The following is a 10,301-nucleotide window of genomic DNA, read 5'->3' as shown; positions in this document are numbered from 1 at the left end:
GTCCAACATCACGATTATTTCGGCTCAAATAAGCATAATAATAACTTAAATACGAGACATTAATTTAAAAAGGAAGAACATAGCTTACAGTGATTATTAATCGCGCAGTGTTACACGGGCAGAAATCCGACTTTAAAACCCGTAATTTACCTTTACATTACCCAAAATAATCTAATATAAAACTAAACTATATATATATATATATATATATATATATATATATATATATATATATATATATATATATATATATATATATATATATATATATATATATATATATTATACAGAGGGAGAGAGAGATATGATATGGTGTGTAACATTCGGCTGAAAATGTTGCCTTTTTTAAGACTTGACCAACATTCTGAAGCCATGCGATTGCATGGAAAAGCTTATTCCAGGCCATGAGATCGTATGGACAGCCTGGATCAGAACTTTACTTGCCAAAAACTTGGGCTGCTGAGAATTTAAATAATATATAATATAATATATATAATTATATATATATATTTTATTATATTCTTGTACATAGTAGACTTGTAATTTTAGGTCCGTTGACTAGCGCGTTGATGCTCGGTTTATGTCTCGATTCTGGATTTTCTAACGTCCTTTCGTACGATTAGATATTTTGTATTTTGCGTTTGGCGGCTTGTACTCTTGTAATTTTTAGACGTTTCTTATCAATAAATGGAACCACTTGGATTGTATCTTGTACATTTGAGCTTTTTGGTCATTTGCGTCTTCAAATCGTCATTTTCTTCTTTTGTCTTCGCACTTATTTATTTCAACGATTATTACTTGGAAATAGAACAATTGCAACTAAAATCTTTACATATTGGAAGGATATTGATACTAAATATATGTTCATTTGGAGCACTATCAAATATCCCCAAACTTGAACGTTGCTTGTCCTCAAGAAAATACAGAACTTGAAATAAAATCACACTTCACTCGAATCACTTTTTTTTATTCTCACAATTTATACATCAATGAATTTGATACGGCGGTATAAACATTGATCGTAACGATGTGGTTTACAGTACCACATGACTATGAAAATTTAGATCCTTTAAAGAAATTGGATCTTTATGAAAACATTTGATCTTTTGAAAATTCAATCTAGCTTTTACCCTAGATAAGTTTTCCGGAATAACCCTTCATCGGTGTTTGCAAAATGTTTTTGTGGGTTGTGTGGGTTTGATATTTTAAAATTTTAACTCAAAACTTATGGTTTTGTGTCACCCACTTGCTAATCCTTGTATTAGGAAAGCAACACGTCCAGTATACTTACTCCGTATATTACCTTTCGGTAAACTACCTTTCGATTGTAAAGCAAAGCGATGAACAAGAAACTGTTAAGGCAATGTCTAATGACATGCATTTGTTCATGGTCCACAACATGTCGGATGCAATTACTATCCTTTGTAGGAGAAATAGTAAAGATCACCCTATAATTTTTCTGTCTGGCACAAGGTCCTATCTTCGACCATGCTATGCAACCACCGTTCTTACGGTTGAGACCCGATTTGGTTTAGGTGAACTAATGAATTCCAGGTGAATTACTATGATTTTACATTCAATGGTAATGAACGCATTGAAAATAGGGTTTTCAGAAAACAAATCGGTTTTAATTTTGATCAAAATATTTTTTCGTTCAAGCTCGAGTTTAGATATCATTGAATTCCATGAGTTTGTAATTCTCAATCTTTAAGGTCAATCTCAAGCATTGAGTAATATCAGGCTTAAAAGCCGATTTTTAATCTTTAAGGAGATTATCCTTTCTGGGGGTCTGATTCATTAGTCTTATCAAGCTAATTTGCACGGCGCCCTCTCTATTTTACGAGGCAGATCCTCTCATGGTTAGGATAAGTCTAACCACTTGGCAACCCTGTTTGATGCTGAGGTCCGTGGATTTTCTGCTGATTTTAGGGATGACTTTTCTAGATTTTTTGTCAACCTACAGCTAGTCTGGACGACAACTTCCTGACCTAAATCATGAAGAGCGTGTCTTTTTCAGAAGACTTTACTTCCTTTTAATGATGGAATTGATTCATCGTGTAGATCCATTTTTTCTTTCATCTTTATTACAATATTACGGGTAAAACTGATTAATATAGTTCAAAACAAAAGCACCTGCGATAAATTTACAGAAACATGTGATAGATAATTTTTAATTGAATAACTTGGTACATTCTCCCCACACTTGGCTTTTTTCATGCGTCTTTTTATTTCTAATAAATAAATTCAAGCGTTTTAGGTTGTTTCTCAATTTATGTCCTTTCCGAGGTAACGATAATTTCAGTATTAACACATAGTTTTATCGTTCATAAATATATATAAACATGATTTCGAATTCATTTAGTTGAAAAGTTTTCAAATTTTCATAAAATTTAAAAAATAAGCCAAGTATAAACCTGAGAGAATTTATAACCCTTCCTCACATTTGAGATCATGCAATGCCCTAATTTGCATAAAATCAGACTATAATTATAAATTTATGAGGGTGATTAGTGAAGAAAGGTAATTAAAAATACCCAGTTTGTAATTACAAAGCTTGTCGAATGATAGATGGCGCTCCTCTTTGTTCATTACTTTTTTTGTTTTATCACACATGTTTTTCTTCAAAAACGGTTGCTTTTCTGAACTGTTTGCTAATTTTTGAAAATGCGTCTTTTACCCTTAATCATTGTGCATGTTCATTAACGAGTTATGCACTAACTCGAACCCCTAATTTAACATTAAGTGGGGTTAGACTTCCCCACACTTACCTGACGACATGTGAAGTCGGTAGAATAAGTTCCACGAATTAAAATAGTGAGCCAGTTATTTACATCTCGGGTGGTGTATAATATATCAATGGATTTAAAGTTTAGACTCACCCGATCGTCGCTACTTAATTCTTTTTCAAGTGTAGCTTTTAGTAAATGGATATGTTTCTCTTCTGGTTCTTGGTCAAATGGATCGTTATACACCAACATACATACTTCTATAGGGTGGACAATTCCTAACATTTCCTTCCGTTCATTCTCGGGATCAAAGGTTTCACCTCTATTACCCAATTTGGTGAAATCCGAGGTGTCATTATCTATTACAGCTCGTAGTTCATCTTCGATATATGACTCGTCTATTGAGAATATTGGGTTGGAAGGTTGTGGAATTGTGAATTTCGGGATCGAAGCAAATTCTTCTTCATTAACGGTCCTTATCGGTCCCACCACTTTGGTCTCGGGGGGTAAAATTTTCAACGTTATCGTTTTCCCAAGAGTACCAATTTCTCACCCTTACTTCTTCTTCATTCATTGATGGATCGGTGATTTTGTCGGTTGAGGCTAATGTGTCGGTATGTTGTGAAATTGGTAAAACTGAATAAAAAGTATCATCGGGATAATTGGTGATTTCGGAGCTCTCGAATTCATCAAAATTAGATGATATGAGATTTTCTTGCACACGACTCCTCAGATCAACAGGTGTGTAGTCTGATAGAGTTTCAGCTTGCCTATTTGCAAACTCTCTCATTTGTTCATTTTAAGCATCAAATTCTTCGAGTTTGATTTTTATATAATCTAAAAAATTTTCAAACACATAATTTTCCTCGTCCTCTGGTTGTTGAGTTTGAATATATTTTTGGGAATAATCCCAATTTGAATTGTATTCCTCATAATCATTCCATTCAGGCTCTATGGGTGCATAATTTTCCATAGGAACGTAATAATAACATTCCCATGTTGAGTGATAATCTCCACAGATTTCACAACCAGTTATTGTTTCGTTATTCGTGATCCAAGATTGACCGAACGAATTGTCATCAACACTCATTTGAGAGTATTGATTTAATTGATTTTGCATGTCAGAAAGAGTTTCCAACATATTCTCGAAATTTTCCATAATGCACTTATTACCAAATTTTAGCTACAATGTGGTGCATTTACTAATTATCCTATTAGTTATAAAACTAAAAAATTATATAAGTTATCAAATTAATAGACTTTTCTGATTTTGCTCACGTTTTGAATAGCCAATAGATGCAGCAGGTAGCCAGGACCCTTTAAATCGGAAGCCCACAACTCGCCACTAACAAATCCAACTATTACTATGAACCAGAAAATTGACGTCTATTAATTTAATCGCTTGCAATAATTTTTTCGTTGAAATTTAAAGAAAATAAAGAAAATTCTATGTCCTAAAAACTAGAGTGTAGAAATGAAAAAGAAAAAGAACGCCGAAAAATAAGAGTCGAAAAACAAAAAGTCGAAAAATAATAATAAAAAAGTAAAGTGTCAAAATTTAAAAGTCTAAAATTTAAATCTAAAAATTTGCTCCTAAAGGTATTAAAGCTTAATATAGTTCTATATCCAAAACGACAATAACTTAAAAGGCACTAAAATCTATAAACTGCGTCGCAAAATTCTAAAGCGCCTAAATCTTAATTTAAAGAAAAAGCACTTAAGGGATTTTACGGCAAAGCCTAAAAATCTAAAAATATAAAATAACTACAGCAAAATACTAAGTTTAAAACTAATTACGAAACGATAAATATACAATTTATAAAAAGAAACAAAAAATGACAAAATTACTTATTTTTATAAAAATATTATTTTTATATTATTATTTTATAAAAGTATTAATTTATATAATTGAGAAAACTAATTAAAACTTAAAATACGAAATTAATTAAAACTAAAACTAACTATTAGTAAATTAAACCCTAATCTTAATTAATTAATAATAATAATAATTAAACCCTAACCCTATTAAATGCTGTACGAGGATCAGGTGTCAGACCACCCCATGCGATTGCATGGGGTTTAAGCTTTGAGGCCATGCGGTCACATAGAGATGCAGGTTCAGAATGTTGCAGGCCGAAATTTTTGCAGGTTCAGTATTTTTTTTGTTTTTTACAAAATTAATATATAAGTTATATTTAAAATTATATTTTTAAGAACTAAAAATACTTTTATATATAAAATATATTTTCTTTTTATTTAAACACTTAAATAGATAAATATACTTTTATATATATATATATTTTTTTATGCTTTATATTTTTTTAACACTTATAATAAATACAAAATATTTTTAGAGATAAAAATATAGCGTTTTGCCGAGTCCCCAGCAGCGACGCCAAAAACTTGATGAAGCAGCGGAGGCGTACGAAATACTATTATTTTTATTACGGAATACGATACAAATTACACAAGTTTTAATTTATTTTATTTACAGATGGTATATACCTAAACTTTGCTACAACACTATAGGCAGTGTACCTAATCGTATAGTAGTATAGTTTTTATAAGTTCGGTTCATTCCACAGGGAGACGACATATTTTACACTATATTTTTATATAACTATATTTGTACAAAATATATATAATGACGATATATAAAATTGCGATAAGAAATGAAATAAAAGTATTATGCTTATTTAAACTTCCGTAATCATGATGTTTGACGTTTTGATTTTAAATTATTACTCTGGGTTAATTGTCCTTTGTCCTGGATTATTCGATATGTCCATCTGGTTTTGTCCATAATAGTCCATCGGTCATAATTATAAAGTGCGAGTGTCTTCGCCAAATTAACCTTATACCCGAAGTCAAATATTCCAACTAATTGGGGATTTAAACTGTAACAAGGTTTTAATACATTGTTAATGATTACACCAGATTATCGACTGCGTGTAACCCAAGGTTTTAATACTTTATTAACAATTACACCAATTTCCCTTGAATGTAATCCACCCATGTTTTAATAAGTCCATTGACTATTAATCCATCCCCGTGTCCGGTCAAATGAACAATTATTAGTATTTATAAATATCCCACTCATCGTACCCAGTCAAGCGTATGTGGTTATATATAAATACGTCAAATTATAAATCTCTATATTAAATTAACGAGATATCATTTAGTTAATATAAAGCCCATTAATAGCCCATAGTCCAATTTCCACAAGTGTCGGTTTTTTGTCCAAACCCCAATTATGGTCCAAAGTTCAATAACCCCGTCTTAATAATTAGTCCAACATCATGATTATTTCGGCTCAAATAAGCATAATAATAACTTAAATACGAGACATTAATTTAAAAAGGAAGAACATAGCTTACAGTGATTATTAATCACGCAGTGTTACACGGATAGAACTCCGACTTTAAAACCCGTAATTAACCTTTACATTACTCGTAATATATATATATATATATATATATATATATATATATATATATATATATATATATATATATATATATATATATATATATATATATATATTATACAGAGGGAGAGAGATATATGATATGGTGTGTAACATTCGACTGAAAACGTTGCCTTTTATAGGACTTGGCCAACATTCTGAAGCCATGTGATCGCATGGAAAAGCTCTTTCCAGGCCATGCGATCGCATGGACAACCTGGATCAGAACTTTACTTGCCAAAAACGTGGGCTACTTAGAATTTAAATAATATATAATATAATATATTATATTATATATATATATATATTATATTATATTCTAGTGCATAATAGACTTGTAATTTTAGGTCCGTTGACTCGCGCGTTGATGCTCGGTTTATTTCTCAGTTTCGGATTTTCTAACGTCCTTTCGTACGCTTAGATATTTTGTACTTTGTGTTTCGCGGCTTGTACTCTTGTAATTTTTAGACGTTTCTTATCAATAAATGGAACCACTTGGATTGTATCTTGTACATTTGAGCTTTTTGGTCATTTGCGTCTTCAAATCGTTTTTTTCTTCTTTTGTCTTTGCACTTATTTATTTAAACGATTATTACTTGGAAATAGAACAATTGCAACCAAAATCTTTACATATTGGAAGGATATTGATATTAAATATATGTTCATTTGGAGCACTATCAGTTATACTTACCACTTACTCGTTAAAAGGAAGATAAGTTGGTGAATTATAGCTAGGAAACACAGCTAAATATAAATAATAAAACTATTACTCCCTCTTGGTAACTGATTCTGACGTTTTACGACCTAATGACACCGCACAAATAAAATCATCCGTTTTGGTCATATCATAAGAAGAGTAAGTTTTTGGCGCTGCTGCCGGGGAATCGAATTTTCTGTTTGTTAAGGTAATCGTTGATTCTATCGAGATATCTGAGATTCTTGAGTGATGTCTAAGAAAGACAATTATACACGGACTTGGTTGTTGAATTTTCTGAACTGTCTCCAATTATATTGGAACCAAAAGGATCCTGCCTTTTTGTTGTCAGCCTAGCCACTTGTATCGAAGATAAATTGATAAGGAACACACATGCTTAACAAATAGAGAGTTTTTCGGTGTAGGATTTAAAGTCTTCATTATAGTAAACCTTTTTGAAACTATAAAACAAAATATTAATTATGGTATTAATTTCTGTAGATTCCAGTTCAAACTTAACCAATTACGAAGAAAGTATGAAAGGCAGTTACTCTCCCACAACTTCGAAAACCGGAGAATTTTTCTTTATAAAAATAAAACGAATCTAAACCCTGATGAATCTCATCAAGAACTAGTTCTTGATCCTTGTAGTCTAAGAAGCCGTATAACTTCATCCGACTTAGAGATTTCACTGCTTTTGGATAAGTTTTACTCAAATAAACTAGGATTCGACCCTCTTCACGATCCAAAAGGGAGGCTCAGTCTTAATGAACTCCTCATTATGGAAGATGAAATACGAGAAGAATACCCAACTATTTTCAATTATCCGGACTTGTTTGAATATGTTCCAAAAGAGAAACAACACTTTGATAAGTCAAAAGCTCCATTTACTGGAAATCTATTAAATCCTAGCAGAAGGTTAGATGTCTATAGAGAATTTGTTAGGCAACTCTATTTCTCGAATTTCCCGTTTTCAAAATTTTAAATAAATCTATTAAAAGATCTGCGTACTCAAGTTCGTTCTCTTCACAGACTGTTAAAGGAATGTGGGGATGATATTTTTTCTCAAGTATCGGGATGCAGAAATCGACCTTAAATTTGATTTAGAATCATTTGTCAGTTTTCTACCTCATATCGATGATACGGAATTTTTAACCGTTATATCGCCGCAAAGATTTCTGAATTAGAATTTTGGATTAAAAGCAAAAAACCTAACCCTATTTCAAAATAAGGAGATCGAGATTTCTTCTACTTTTGTAACGACCCGACTTTTTCAACTTACTTTTGTGCTTGTTACTTTCATGAAACTGCGTATTTGTACGTACTGTGTTGGTTTATATTTTGGGATCTTATTTCATGTTAATTACTTTCGTTAATACCATACAATGTGCCATTAAGTACTTAATTACTTAACTTGATCCCCGAATGCTTTTATGACCGTTAGTGTCACTTGACGTTTAGAACGAGCTATATGTTTTGGTACACGTTTAACTTTTGTCGTAATTGGAATATTACAACTACGTAATACTGATTGTTATTTCCTAATAACAATTACCTGGGTTTTTGGTTGCTTAATTACGCTTAGTAATTTACTTATGCTCACTAGTTAGTCTTGTTGGACTTTCTACCTTGTTGGACTTTAGCCCACCCTACTCTAGCTAATGGACCATTTAATTAGCCCAATTTTAAATGGATCATGACCCATTATGATGTAGGACAAAAATTCATTTATAAGAGCCAATATACTAGCATTTTTGTTAACCATTACCGTTCATGATGCATGGGATCTCAATAATAAGCACCACCTTTAAACCACCACTAAGCAAAAAGCAAAAAGCAAAAAGCAAAAAGTAAAAAGCAAAAAACAAAAAGGTGTCCCCTTGTCCCCCCACCCAAACCCCACAACTACCACCACCATCCACCACTATAAATACCAAGCTATTCTCATCCATTTTACACTTGATCTCATTTTTATTTTACACATACTTGCTCTCTAATTTTCTCTATAGTCTTTCTCACTCTAAAAATTGTAAGTTTTAAATTTTCTTCTTCTTCTTCTTCTTCTTCTTCTTCTTCTTCTTCTTCTTCTTCTTCTTCTTCTTCTTCTTCTTCTTCTTCTTCTTCTTCTTCTTCTTCTTCTTCTTCTTCTTCTTCTTCTTCTTCTTCTTCTTCTTCTTCTTCTTCTTCTTCTTCTTCTTCTTCTTCTTCTTCTTCTTCTTCTTCTTATTATTATTATCTAAATCACGACATGTGACGCTCCGTACAAAATCATCGTATACGGATCATCAACAACAGGATCATTACATAGTCATACACTATATACTGTTTGAAAACCAGTTTTGCATTCATGAAAATATAGCGTTTTACAAAAGATAACGTGCTTCCTAAGAATAGAAGCATAACATAAGTACGTGACCCAAAGGTCGTTACAAAGTCATTGTTTGAAAATAACTTAGGTTACGAATGCAAAATAAAAGTTCCATGATTAAGACATCTCTAAGTAATGCAGCGGAAGTCTAACACAGCAAGTCTGTAATACCAAGACATCAAGTCTAACAGCGGAAGCAACAACGTCTAAGCACATGAGAAATAAATGCTTAAAAAGTCAACGCGAATGTTGGTGAGCTATAGTTTGTCTGTAATCAGTAACGTAATGTAGGCCACGAGATTTCAGTGCTTCAACCAGCAGTTTAAATCAGTAATTCAAATAAGTATGATAAAGTATATGTTCAACCGTGGGCACTTGGTAACTAACTTAACGTAAATAACACCCCCTAAAAGTAGACTTGGCGAGTGCGTAAGTTTACCAAGTATTAAACACCCGTTAAATGCTAACGCGACTAGCCCGAGTGGGGATGTCAAACCCTATGGATCCATATCTAAGATTCGCGTTCACCGGTTCAAAGACCAATGACTAAACGTTACCGAGCTAAGGGGAAAGTTTATGCCGTTGTATAACCCACACATATATAAAGTTTAAGTACTCATGCCTAGTATGTAAAACGTAAAATGCGCATGTATTCTCAGTTCCCAAAATAGTTAAAGTAAAAAGGGATGCTATAACTCACAGTAGAAAGTAGTAAAAGTCGATACGCGGGAATAGTAACTAAGTGGTTGGTCCGAAAGGTCCTCAACCTAAGTCAAAAGTTACTAAGTCAGTAAATCGTTCCCAGAGGTTTAAAAGTATGTAAATTAGGTCTTAAGTATTGATGTTTTAGCAGAGGGGTATAAAATACTATTAATTTTTACAAGAAAATACTATTAAATACGATACAATTTTACACAAGATATTTATTTATTTAGAGAATGGATATACTTAAACCTTGCTACAATACTTATAGGCAGTGTACCTAATCGTACAGTAGTGTAGTTTTTAGTAAGTCGGGTTCGTTCCACAGGGAAAATCTTTAAACAA

This window comes from Rutidosis leptorrhynchoides, chromosome 5 (genome assembly GCF_046630445.1).
Source record: "Rutidosis leptorrhynchoides isolate AG116_Rl617_1_P2 chromosome 5, CSIRO_AGI_Rlap_v1, whole genome shotgun sequence".
Lineage (NCBI taxonomy): Eukaryota > Viridiplantae > Streptophyta > Magnoliopsida > Asterales > Asteraceae > Rutidosis > Rutidosis leptorrhynchoides.
This window is presented reverse-complemented; position numbering follows the sequence as displayed.